The following is a 14407-nucleotide window of genomic DNA, read 5'->3' as shown; positions in this document are numbered from 1 at the left end:
TCCCACACTCTATATCCATCATAGACAATGAGAGCCACCGCCCCGATATACTCCTTTTGATCACCCGACACAGCTACTAACATATGCCCTACTATACTCAAATAGGGTATATCTTTGTCCTTAACCATCTCAGTCCCCATTGATGGCCCTCTCATGCTATAATATTACCTTGCGGCAGACTTACTGCCCCGATACTCTGGTGAAAAGATCGCAACCAATACTACTCCACAGGCTTTACCTCCAAGCTCAGAAACTGGAAGCTCAATATCTCTTCTGCTTTTCACAAGCAAGGAAAATAACACAACTCTGGTCATAGAAAGTGACACCTCATCCTTCATTCGATTGCTCAACTCAGACCACAATCATCCAATAAACATAATCTCTACTCATCCCTGAGTCTTGCGACTCAAACTATCGTCTCACAAAAAATCTATTGGACACTAAATTGATTTCCCCCAAGGTATGCTCTATTGAGACTCGCTCAACATGGCCCTCATTCCCTACACTCTATCACATCTGATCCCAGTCTAATCAATCATAACTGTATAACTGGTAAAACCAGAAGCACTAACCGCCACAAATCACGGTGCTCGAACCATGTGACCATCTCTCGATCTGCTACGAATTATGGTACCTGAACCATGTTATCTCCTCTCAATCTTCTACGAATCATGGTACCCGAACCATGTTATCTCCTCTCAATATGCTACGAATCATGGTACCCGAACCATGTTATCTCCTCTCAATCTGCTACTTAGAACCTCTGGAAGTCTCCTTGTTTCGAGTACGGGTCCTCTACTTTCAGTAGTACAGGCCCATACTACCTTCCACATCTACCCATACGTTCCACACGGATCATCCCGGATTTCCTAAGTAGTTGCTCATCTTTCTCGATCACCAATTTGATTACAAACGCTTGCCCTACGGTGCATACCCTTCCCAAAACAGTGTACTTATAGGACTCAAGTTACTTACTAGGCTCCCCTAGATTCTCACACTTCTCTGCCATTAGCTGCTGAAGAACTCCTTATAATGCCAGCCATCTACCTCCTGAATATTGTCATATTCACTTGGTAGCTGACTCCCATTATCAAGAGTGCCACAAAGCACAAAGCAAGCATCATTCGGGCGTCAAATAACCTCCACCGGCACTAACACGCCACTCGAGCACACAACTCTTTTTCCTCTACTCACAACTCAAAAGGCATAACTGAACTCAGGCTACCTCACCTCTCATGGTATCTAATTACTCTTCTCAGTAGACTCCTCAAATACTCATCTAAGTATCTTTCCTAGATTATCTCTTGGTTCAGAACTCTCTCTAAGAGATTCCTGCTAAATACTCTTACTTAACACATACTTAAGGCACATAACAGATAGCAACACCCCCATGCTAAGGCATTACAAATAAAGAAATCTAGCCCTAAAATATGAAATACCTAGCCTATCCTATAGCATGCATAAATAATATCTCATAAAGTAAACAAATTTAGGTATTTTGGGAAATCACCGTTCGGGCTCCAGCTGATTGTACACACTGCTCATTCTCGTTTTTCTCTTAGAAACTCTTACTCATTTTAGAAAAATCTTTTCTTTTGAAAACTTTTCTCAAATCCTTAGTTTGAGTCCAGACATACCCGAAGGTGTATCCGAATCCCTAAAAACCAAGGCTCTGATACCAACTGGTAACACCGTAAATTTTCAAGTAAAATTTTCTTTTCCAAACACACTAAATCACAAGTCACGTTTCCTCAAAATCATAAGTAAAAATTTAACAACACATTTTATTTTAAATTTTTTATTCACAAATCTAGGATCCTCCAAAGATAACTCTTTCTCTTGTGTGTACAATCGAGCCGACGCCTTCCCGATATCATGTAAAGTACCTGAAACACAGAACACATAACACAATAAGCACGAATCTTAGTGAGTTCCCTAAAATACCACACATATCACATTATCCATTCGAGGCTATAGCACAAATAAGACCCTTTGCTTAATGTGTCTCAGTGGAGATCCTCCGTTCCCACAACTCGGGTGGACCCTCTGGTTGTATCTCAATAAACTCATAACAATAATACACAACATAAATCACAAAGACATAATTCAAGATATCACAATATTCAATATACGCACGTAAGACATCTCAGTCACACAATATACCACTCATGGTAGGTATAGTGAGAAGACTCACCTCGTAAGCTAGCAAGTAAAAGTCCCTTACTTAGAATCCCGAACTAGCCTCCTCCTATCACATAGAATAATTATCCCTAACTAACACTTTTCTCATAGCCAATTACACCAAATGTTGTTCTGTCTTTATCTCTAACTTTTGGAGTGGGTAAAAGACCATTTTACCCCTCCATGGTCTCCATTACTCATGTTGACCAAGCCCTAAAGTCAACAGAAGTCAACTCAAGTCGACCGTCCAAGTTTGACCTGATTCGCTGAGTACACCCATATGACTTGTCGAGTCCATTTGTTCTCCTCAGAAGCCTCATGAAGGTTGGACTCAGCTCGTCGAGTTGACTCCCAACTCGCCGAGTTATTGCACGATTTACTTGTCGGGAGAAACCCTAACTGACTCGTCGAGTCAGTTCATGGAATTGTCAACTCCAGTAAATCTGATGTCTCATTCAAGTTCCTACACGCAGATCCACTACTTCAAACTCTTGATCTAGTCCCTTAAGGCCCAAAAGTCACATATAGATTTGATCTTTATGACCTTGCATGGAATATGTTGCTCTAAATGCCAATACAACTCCAACAAGGGTCCTAGAACACAACAAATCTTTAAGGGATTGAATAAAGCTAGAGCCTTTGGACCCTCCAGACCTTACAAGGTCCAGATCTGAAGTCTAGACCTAGAAAGGGACTCCATGTACTTATATCTCAACTAAAGGTGGTAGAAAGCCCTATTCATAATAAACATGAGATCTGATCACCGCAAGGAGAAAGGTGAGAACTTTTTACCTTCTCCAGAAGCTCTTGGAAGAAATAACACTGATCCACTGGCCTCCTTGTTCCTTGATGAATCCTTCCCTCCTCTTCAAAAAAAAATGTACCAAAAGACCACAAAATTAGCTCCTTTCACAGTCTCTAGCTCAAAAGGACATTGGGGTTTCTCTCAAGGGTGCAAGGTTGCTGGTGAGACTGGAAGGAGGCTATAAGTTTCCTTAAACAATCCCCAGACCCGACGATTTAGGGTTTCACCACTCAGTGTCTACTTAGCGAGTCGACTCTTGGACTCGTCGAGTAGACCACTAATCCCACATGGCCATCCGTGACTCTACTCGACGAGTTATAGCAGCAACTCGTCGAGTTACTCAATAGTCCTCAAAATAACTAAATGAATAATATACGTGGGAACTCGGATGTTGTAGATCATCAATTTATAAGCATATTTTTGTGTACTATTCAACATCTTAGAAGGTGTGTTGTGGCGGTGCCAAGGTGTGACTATAATGTTCTGAATCTTTTCATGAAGACCATGATAAACGTGATGCATACGAAGGTGAATCAATGTGCTTTATGACGTGGGTTTTTTCCAAGACATGTTTTTTTATCAGGTATGAAAGAATTGAGCTTCAATTAAACACTTGTTATTAGGTGTTATTATAACTCTTTTAAAAACATGATATATTTAATATAAATTTATATAATGTTATTTATCTTTTTTTATGTATATAAAATTTCAGTTTTGAATAGTAGACTTGTAAAATGTCATGTAAAGTTTAGTTGTTATATCAAGACCCATACCATTTAGAATGTTGATGATGACAAAATTGAATTATTTTTAGACAAAATTATAAAAATGATCACTATGGTTTGCCAAAAGTTAGAAAGTCATTTCTAAGATCTTTACCTAAGGATTATCACCTACATCACATTTCATCACTAATGACTTCTACTAAGGTTCATCGCCTAATCATCACATTTTATATATTCGTCGCTAAGGACTTCTCCTAATGTTCATCGCCTAATCATTGTATTTTATATTTACATCGCTAAGGACTTCTCCTAGTGTTCATCGCCTATCATCGCATTGGCATTATAACTTAGGGATTCCTCCACAAAACATGTGGATATAGTCATCGCATGAATACACAGTTTGTACATTACCTGAACTCTTAATTTATCACCTACAAGTTGCAATCCCGCCGGTGTTTCATTGGACTATTAAGATTAGTCCATGGTCGTCATCTATACTCTGTTAGATAACTATAACCCAAACACTGCAATCATCTAAAGTAAAAGTAATGACATCTCCTATATTTTAGAGACCTCTCCTAATTGTTTTTCATCTCTCATCTCCTATTTCTCATTATTCATCACTACCTGATATATATATATATATATATATATATATATATATATATATATATATATATATATATATATATATAAGTACTACAATACTTATATAATTAAATCGAGTAAAATCATGTCATATTGGTTCATCCAACACACATCACAGAAATTACGCACACATAGCATTTAATTATCTAAATATTTCATATCTATGTGTAAGATGAACGTAACTATGCTCTCACTTGATAAGAGTGGATGATTGGTGATTTTGGCAGAACTTCTCCTAACACCTTAGCTTTTCCTTTTGACACGACCTAGGTATGAATATCAGTAAGTCTTAGGAGTCGTTTGATAGTAGCTAACTGGGTTAGAAGGTGACTCAGTTAGAAATTTTGACTGGTTTAACTTCTGACTGAAACTTGTTGTTTGATTTTGCATCTTACTGACTTTACAAATTGACTATAATACCCTCAAATAACATTTCTTATAATAATTTATGGGGCATTTTCAATTTTAACAAAGCTAATAGCTAAACAAAATTAGAGCATCTAATACACAATTATACATACACATATTAAATGTGTTTTATTATAAAAAATGTAAATATACTTTTTGATAGATATATTATTATTGTAAATGCAGTCGTATACAATAAACATTGCAAAAGTGATATTCTTGAACTAAAGGGCACAAACCAGGCCATGTCCTGCAAATTCTTGTTTCACATGTGATAGAATACTTCAAGAACCATTCCATTTCTGCTCTCTTTCTTGAAAGATTTAAATTTACACCCTTATGTTTTCTTTCATACTACAACTACTTTATAAAACAACATGACGTTTTTTCAATTGTAAATTGTAAATTGTATTGTGTGATTGTGTTTTGAGTCTTGAATCTATCATTTAGTTATGTATTTTTTATGAGACCAGGTTGATAAAATAAAAGAAATTATGACATATTAGCAACAATTCAATAATAAATCCAAAAAATATGGCATATTTCAACTTTATATCAAACAATTTTTCACAGCAACAAATTGAAAAATCAACAACAACTCACACCAAATACCAAACAACAAATAGGAGCAACATGCACTAATATCTCAACAAATATTGAGCAACAAAAAGGAGCAACAAACTTGAAAAACATCAACATGTTGCCAATTGCTTTCTTTCTCTATGGAATCACCAATATCTTTCTTTCCTATGGAGGCATTCATAAAATTGTAGGAAAAATTTGGAAATCCAACCGATTGCTTATTTGTTGTCCCGGTTCAATGATTGAAAAGAGGGAACCAAATCAAATTGAAAGCTTAGACCGAGTGCTTGAGTGTTGGTACCTTATTAAACATGTTGAATTCTTTTCTTTTGGACCTAGTTATAAGCTAAAACAAGCAGCCCCTTAGTCTTATATTCATTGTGATTAATGATAGTCTAGATTCCTCACTAATCCCAATGTTTACATCAAGATATATCAATTAAGGAACAACTAGATAAGATCATATCGGAGGCTGGGTCTGTTTGGTTTACAAGTATATTGTTTGGAAATCTAACTTTAAACACCTCATTAAATTCAGCCTAAACCGTCCCCATAAGTAAATCAATTAGTATAATGACTTGAATCACTGATAAATCTTAATTATAGATTCATAGTAATGCCTAGTTAAACTTGAATAAAATAAGTGTAACATAACATACATAGCTTTTAGTGAAAACATGGATTTATGCGGGCATAACTCTGATTTGGGAGCTTCTATTCACCAACTATCTGACACCGCAGGGCCTTACTAAAGTGGTCGTAAAAACTTGGGAGTAAATGGCTAAAAGCTAGAAAGTATTTCAAAGAGAATTTGATAAAATTATGTGGGTAATAGGCTAAAACTTGAAACTATATATAACCAAACTCGGAGAACGTGTCACGCAGATGGTCGAAGTGTGTCACGCAAATGGTTAGATCGGGTGATGTGTCCTTCTCCTGACATAACACGTGTTGCAATCCTATGGCGGGTCAGAAGCGCACGATGCCTCTTTCCAGGGCGCGTGACTTCGCGCGGGAAATTCTGATTTCTTTAAAAATTAATATATTTTTTCATATGAGCTCCATTTTGACGTATTTTATATGCATTTGTAGCTATCGATGTGATCTACAACTATAACACTCATAAGAATCGTGATAAATTTGAACTTTTTAAATATAACCCAAAACCATAAAGTGTTTACAAAATAGTTTTCAAAACATTTCCAACATCAGAGTTTTCCCAAAATCATAGAGCATAACAAGGGGATGTGTACGATCATGCCTTCAACTTCTCGCGGTCATCCAAAATACCTAAAACATAACCCAAAACCTTAAGCCAATTCTTAGTGAGTTCTTCCAAAATACCAATACACAACCACATAACATATATACAATAACAACATGCAATGGGTCCACAACTAAAAGACTGGATTACCCCTAAGCCCACAACATAAGTATGGTTTGCCCTTGGGGCGCACAACTTATGTCTGGATTGCTCTAGGACTGGATTAGTCCTCGGACCGAATACCATCAAGCCCTTAATACGAGTCTGGCATACTGCACGGTCCTCAACTCGTATCTGGAATGCTCATGAGCCCTCAGTATGAGTCTAGCATTCCCTACCTGGCCCTCAACTCATATCTGAAATGCTTTAGGGTTTGTTGGCAACCGCACGGAGCAGTACAACCTCAACCCAACACAATATATCGACATATACCAGATAATAAACATATACAGATAACCATGCAACATAATCACAGGTAGCCCTACAGATATACCCGACTATCATATCAATAGCTAGCATAAACATGCATATCCATCCCATACTCAGTGTATTAATGAATATCAACCAATGGGCCGGCCTTGGTGCATTCGACTCGTAAGTACAGTAAGGAAAACTCACCTTACAAACTGGACAAAAGGTGATGAGGTCTCGACTCCAAATGTTAGCTCCAATCGACTTCTACTCCAACCAAATGACCCAAATCTCACTCAAATTCCTAAAATACCTAAAATATCCTTAGTGTCAAACTTGGTCAAAGTCAAAGTCAACTGATTCAACCCAATCAAGTCAACCTAACCCAGTCAAACCAACCGGATTAGCCCAGTGCGATTACGTAGGGCGTACTTCGAAGGTATGCTGAGCGTACTCAAGTCCTCGTATGTTGACCACCATCGGGGTGGTTGACCTTGTACGTGGGTCATACTCCGAGTACACGTGGTGTACTACCAACAACTTCAAAACTTATTAAGTGCTTAATGGATTAAGCACTTACATGCATATTTAAGATCTAAGGCTAAAATACACACTAGAGTCATAAAGTTTCAAACTTTGTGACTTTCATGCTCATTAAGTTCTTAACTCAAGGTCTCAATCCATTAAGATCTTCTACAAGATGCATGGAGCAAAACTAACCATTAGGACTTCATTTTTATGACTTATAACCCTTCCTAGGGTCTAAAAGGACAAATCAAATCGTGAAGAACTTGCCATGCTCTAGATAAGACATATGGGACCAAAAAGCATCACTAAAACACCCTTTTCTAGATCTACATGGTTGAAAGATAAAGTTGCCAGTTTATACCTTTGAAAGGTTGCAAACGAAGAATAAGTCCTAGATCTAAAGTGCTTCTCTCTTCCAAGATGAGATTGGCTTCCTTCCTTCCTTATTTTAAGCACACAAACCCACACTTTAAGGCTAGAAATGGCTTCTCAAGGTGAAATAGGGTTACAAGCACAAATACCAGGGTGGAGGCTGATAAGGTGAAGGGAAATGAGGCCATAAGGATGCTTAAAGACCAGCCAAACCCTAAAAATTAGGGTTTCCTCATTTAGCAAGTACACACAGTGTATATTGATGTACGCCCAACATACACCACGTACACATAGTGTACTCCGAAGGCTTCAAATTACAACAATGCCATTAAGGCCCTTTTTGCATACATTTCTGGAACTTGGGACCAAAATGCAACATAAATGAATTAAAGGGGTTTAAATTTAGAAGTACCTCACATCAGGATGTTATAACTCTCCCCCACTTGATCTAGACCTCATCTTCGAAGTTTTTCATAGTGAATAACTCAGGAGAATGCTCTCGCATCTCACCTCTGGCTCCCAGGTCCACTCGGAGCCTCTCCAATGCTACCACCGTACCTTTACCAAAGGTATCTCCTTAATGTGCAGGACCTTCATCTTTCTTTCCAAAATAGCTACTAGCCTCTCAACATAGTTCAGGTGCACATCGACCAAAATATCGTCCAAGGAAACCACTGCATCCTCATCCAATGCGCACTTTCTTAGTTGCGAAACACGAAAAGTGTCATGAATCTGACTGAGCTCCTCAGTTAGATCCAACCTGTAAGCAACCTTGCCAACCTTGAAAATTACTTGAAAAGGTCAAATATACTGGGGATCTAATTCCCCCCACTTCATGAAGCATATCATACCTTTCCAAGGTGAGACCTTCAGTAATACCATACCAACGTCGGCATAGCTTTTCTGCCGACACTGAGCGGTTTGTAGTATCTTCCTGATCTATTGAATAAGCTCCACGGTTTGAATAAATACTTTGGTCCTTCCTATAACCCTGTGACCAACCTCCCCCAACAAATCGAGGCACGACATCTCCGACCATACAAGAGCTTAAAAGGCGGATCGCCATTGATGGAGTGATAACTATTATTGTAGGAGAACTCCGCTAGAGGCAAGAAGGAATCCTAACTCCCACTAAAATCAATAACATAGGCCCACAAGATATTCTCAAGGGTATGTATCATCCGCTCACTCTGGCCGTCGGTCTGCGGATGATAAGTAGTGCTGAAATGCAACATCGTGCCCAGTTCCTCGTGAAACTTCTACCAGAAACAGGAAGTGAACCGAACATCCCGGTCCGAAACAATAGAGAATGGAACCCCATACAAGCAACTGTTGGATTAGGTGTATAAGCCTATAACTATAATTGGTATGTACTTGAATTGATAGTAGCACAGTCCCTTTAGGTTGCCCTCATACTAGCAACTAGACTAGATGACCTATTGAGAAAGTGGAAGAATTTATTATTTGATTAATAAATTGTAATAAATGATATATTAATATATTATAAAAATAATATATTAATTAGAAATCTTTTTATTTAATTAAATATTTAATCATAAGTTAATTTGGAATTAATTTTGGGATTAAATGAATTAATTAAAAGTGTATAGGCTATTTAGCAATTTATTGATAGTTGTGGAATTGAGATCTTGGACCACCCTAGAAGGGTTGGATGAAAACTTCTAGGGAGGACCTAGAATTTTCGTCCAAGGACTTTGATGGGGAGTCGATGGGCTGCTTAAGACTTATGTTAAGGAATTAGGGTTTCCTCCAGCAAACCCTAGTTTTGGCTCTAAGCTAACTCAGCAATATGAGGAGTTACACCCCCTCTTGATTTCGACCACTCCAATCCTAAGAAGAATGGCCGAAATTTGAAGCTTCCTTCTCTAGTAACATCCAAAAATATGGTCCCAAAAATTTCATTTTCTTATAATAGATAAAATAGTATTTTTAAATATCAAACATTCATCACAATACAACTAATGTATCAAGTCTTATCAAAATTCGAGTAAATGTCAAATGCAGAACACTAATGGGGTGTGCGATGCAGTCAAATCGAGATCTTTCCCTTGGAACCGGAAGTACCTGAAATAAAAACTAGAAACTGTAAGCACAAAGCTTAGTGAGTTCTCCCAAACTACCACATACCACATACAATAAACGTATGGTAGGCCCCACCTGGCATCGATTTGAGTTCAGTAATAGACCGGGCCCCACCCAAAATACATATAACATATATCAAATAAACACATACACGTGCAATAATCACATAGATACATATCATACAAAATAGTCATCGGGCCCCACCCGACATCAGATCTTAGCCAAGAAAGCATATAAACAAATACGCATGCAAGAGTCACGAAGATGGATAACATACTAACATATCATAAACATTAGCAGACATTGATGCCTTCGACCCGCTAAAACAAGTAATGAAACTCACCTCAAAAAGATGAATCTCTCAGAAAGAAATCTCTTGTTGCTGCCCTGACGACTCCTCGAGCTGTCAGTGTAAGATAACATACAATCAAAATCCAATAATCCATCTCAGGATAAAATAACCATTAGACCCCTAGTCTAATTTGGTTAATGAATAAGGCCCGAAACCATAACATAAAAGGTCCATCAGCAGATAATCTTCTAAAGCCCACCAGTGGTCCACTCATGGCCCAATTTTCCAAATTAGGCCCAAAATCCTCTAATGGGATTTACCCTAAACCCCAAGCATATACAAAGTTCAAAAACCTGATTTCGAATGGTCCACTTTAGCCCAAAGCATCAAGGTCCAAGAAAATGGCTCGAAGGAAGCCCACTGATGGATCGATACCACTGATCGACTTTGAGTATAACAAACAATCCTATGTGTGCATGCAACCCTAATTGTTGGATATATGTTTTCTTTATTAGACATACAAGCATTAAACACAAAAAACCAGAAACCCTAGCATGCATCTAATATTTTTGAGATCTACAAAATAAGGATTAGAACACATACCTTTATTTTTATATAGTAATAACAGTGGATTCCTTGAAGATCTTGACTTTGAGAACAAGTGTCACAAATGTAACACCTCTAATGGTTCACAAACACACCAAGGCAAGAGGATGATTATAAGAGAGAGTGGAGAAATGAGGGATTTTCTCAAAGTTTCGGATCTTCTAGGGGTTCTTAAGATGGATGAAACTTAGATGGGGTGATGCTCCTTTTATATTTAAGGTTGCTTAGTCCCAAAGCTTGGGTTTGAAGGTGGAAACCTAATTTCCAGCTTAAGGCCTAAGCAGCCCATGGACATCCCATCTTAAGGCCTTGGACGAAAATCCCTAGGGCCTCCCTAGAGTTTTCGGCCAGCCTTCTTTAGGGTGATTGTAGCACCTGGTTCCTGGCACGTAAGTTTTGCCTTAAGTATTCGTGTTTTTGGCCGTGGACTCGGCGAGTTGGAGGCCCGACTCGCCGAGTAGAGACGAGACTTTGGGGCGCGGATAAGATGGCGACTCGACGAGTCCATATTAGGGACTTGGTGAGTCTGCGCTGTTTGATGAAACCCTAATTTCCAAGGGTTTGCACCCTATTTAAAACACCCATTTGCGCCCCAACTCCGCCCCATTCACCCCTAGAAGCTCTCCATACGTCCTAGCTCTTGTTCTTGTGAGTTTGAGGCATTTTAGGGTGTGTTCTTGAAGATTTTGAGAAGGAAGTGGAGTAGATCAAGAGGAAGGGAAGGAAGCCAAGCATCTTAGTGTCCTCTCAGTGATTTCCTTGAGGTAAAACTCGTTTTCCCCTGTCTATATGCTTATAACTCCATTAAAGTCTTCCTTGAGCCCTTCCCCAACCTTATATGTGCATCATATCTCGTAATAAGTTGATTGGCCTCTAGATCTAGGCTTGGTTGAGCTCCAGGAGCTCTGATCTACTACCTTTATGGACCCATATTGCATGAAGACCTTAGATCTACTCTTTTGGTGCATTTTGAACCCTAAAACCCTCATGGAGGAATATCTACACGTAAAGTTGGAAACTTTACGTGTTATTCATGCTCTAGGAACCCAGATCTATGAATGGAATGGACTAGATTCGAGTAAAATCGCGTATATGGCTCTTGCATGGAGCAGACTCGATGAGTCGCTCATCTGACTCAGCGAGTCTAGTTGCGAGTCTCCGAGATTGTCCCCTTTTTGCTGTGTCAAGTTGCGTAGTGAGTCCAGGGTGGACACGGTGAGTTGGAAGCCAAAACTCACCCATAATGGAACTCGACGAGTCGATGCCCAGACTCGGCGAGTTCAAGGCAATCTCCTTAGATCAAGATCAGACTCGGCGAGTTGTTCATACAACTCGGCGAGTCACAGTATAACTTGTTCATCGGATGAAGATGAACTCGACGAGTTGTTCATACAACTCGGCGAGTAGGATAAAGGACTTGAACATCAGTTTGGAAGGAGAACTCGTCGAGTCAACGCCTAACTCGACGAGTAGAAACAGAATCCAGGTCGGTCGTTTGGACATGAACTCGGCGAGTTGGCGAGCCAACTCGGCGAGTCGGTTCAACTGGAAGTTGACTCTGACTTTAACTTAGGGCATGATCAGGGGTAAAAGTCATTTTACCCAAAGGACAGTTAGCAGTTTTTGACTAAGTGTTTGGTGGGAATTACAGCCGGAGGATTTCCGGAGCAGCAGCAGCAGCAGACAGACTATTCCCACACAGATCAGCAGCTACTCCGAGGTGAGTTACCTTCCAGTAGCGGTGGGTCTAAGGCCACAATGCCGACCCACCAGTAGGAGTTGTATGTTAGATGATTGTCTTTGTGATATCATATAGGTTTGCTACTACCTGATATGTTATATGTTGGCATGGCATGTTGTATGTGATAGTAGTAGAGTTCGGTTGTTAGGACCGAAGGGTAGTCAGACACCCTAGATATGTCTGATATTACGTTTGTGTTATGATATATGTGATGGTAGTAGTAGGGGGTGAAATAGTCCCCGAGGTTCGGTTGTTGGGACCGAAGGGTAGTCATTACCCCAGAATAGCTCGACATGGGTAGGTCAGCACCCCAGAATGGCTTGACATGGGTAGGACGGCACCCCAGAATGGCCGCACGGGTAGTCGGCACCCCAGAATGGCCATACCGGGTAGTCAGGCACCCTAGAATAGCCTGGCAGTATGTATGATATGTATTGTATGGTATGTGGTACGATGGGGGAACTCACTAAGCTTTGTGCTTACAGTTTTTAGTTTTGGTTTCAGGTACCTCTTCATCGAAGGGGAAGGAGCTGGCACGGTAGCGGCACATCATGCACACACACTGGTTTCCGCATCTATTAGATTTCTCTGGGATTTATACTTTGATGTTTCGATTGGTTGTACGACTTGACTTTTGAACATGGTTTATGTTGTGATGTAGTTTTTAACGTTTTCTAAAGTAATGTTTTAAAAACGAAATTTTTGGACGTGAAAATTGGGTAGTTACAGTGATCCAAGAGCCCAAAGTACAACTATTAATTAGTTTCAAAACAACTCGTGTACTTTTAATTACTTCCTTACTCGCAAAATTATTTCCAAATTAATTTCCGATTAAATATTAATTAAACAACATGATTTCTAATTAATATATTATTTTTATAACATATTAATAAATCATTTTGTATACTAATTTATTATTCCAAATAATAAATTCAACCTCTTCCTTAATTAATCATCCTGTCTAGTTATTAGTGTGAAGACAATCCAAAAGGACTATGCTACTATCTATTCAAGTACATACAAATAATAGTTATGGGCTTAGACACCTATTCCAATAGGAAGTGTGTCATGTTCACTGACCACAAAAGCCTTCAATACATCTTCGATCGGAAAGACCTCAACATGAGATAATGAAGGTGGATCGAATTGCTAAATGATTACGAATGTGAAATTCGTTAGCATCCTGGTAAAGAGAAAGTCATAGAAAATGCTTTAAGCATGAAAGAACAAGCAAATACAATTTTGTGTAAAGGCTCTAACCCTAACAAGCCACTCCAATATAACCACCCAATTGTGAGACACTTAACTAGAAGCACTCAAACCTGATAATATTTCATGCACCGAATTTAGACGATAAAATTTGGTGAAGTTAGAAGTCTAGTCTTAAATAAAGCTTATAAGTCGAGATATTCGATACCTCATAGATCATATAAGATGTACCTTAATCTTAAGAAGCTTTATTGGTGGCCCAACATGAAGAAAGAGATTGCCAACTATGTTAGTAAATGCTTGGCTTGCTCCAAAGTCAAAGAGGAGTACCAGAAGCCACTTGGCGTATTATAACAACCATCAATCCCGTAATGGAAATAGGTAGGGGTGAGCAATAACCGAACCGATAAAAGAAAACTCGCACTAAAGGGAAACCGAAAAACCAAAACCGACGCAAAAACTGATTGTGTGGATTTTATTTTTTTTGAAAAACCGACGCAAAAACTGAATTTTTTTGAATACGGGTTGTAAA

This window comes from Lactuca saligna, chromosome 8 (genome assembly GCF_052625555.1).
Source record: "Lactuca saligna cultivar CGN05327 chromosome 8, ASM5262555v1, whole genome shotgun sequence".
Taxonomy (NCBI): domain Eukaryota; kingdom Viridiplantae; phylum Streptophyta; class Magnoliopsida; order Asterales; family Asteraceae; genus Lactuca; species Lactuca saligna.
Note: the sequence above shows the minus strand (reverse complement) of the source record.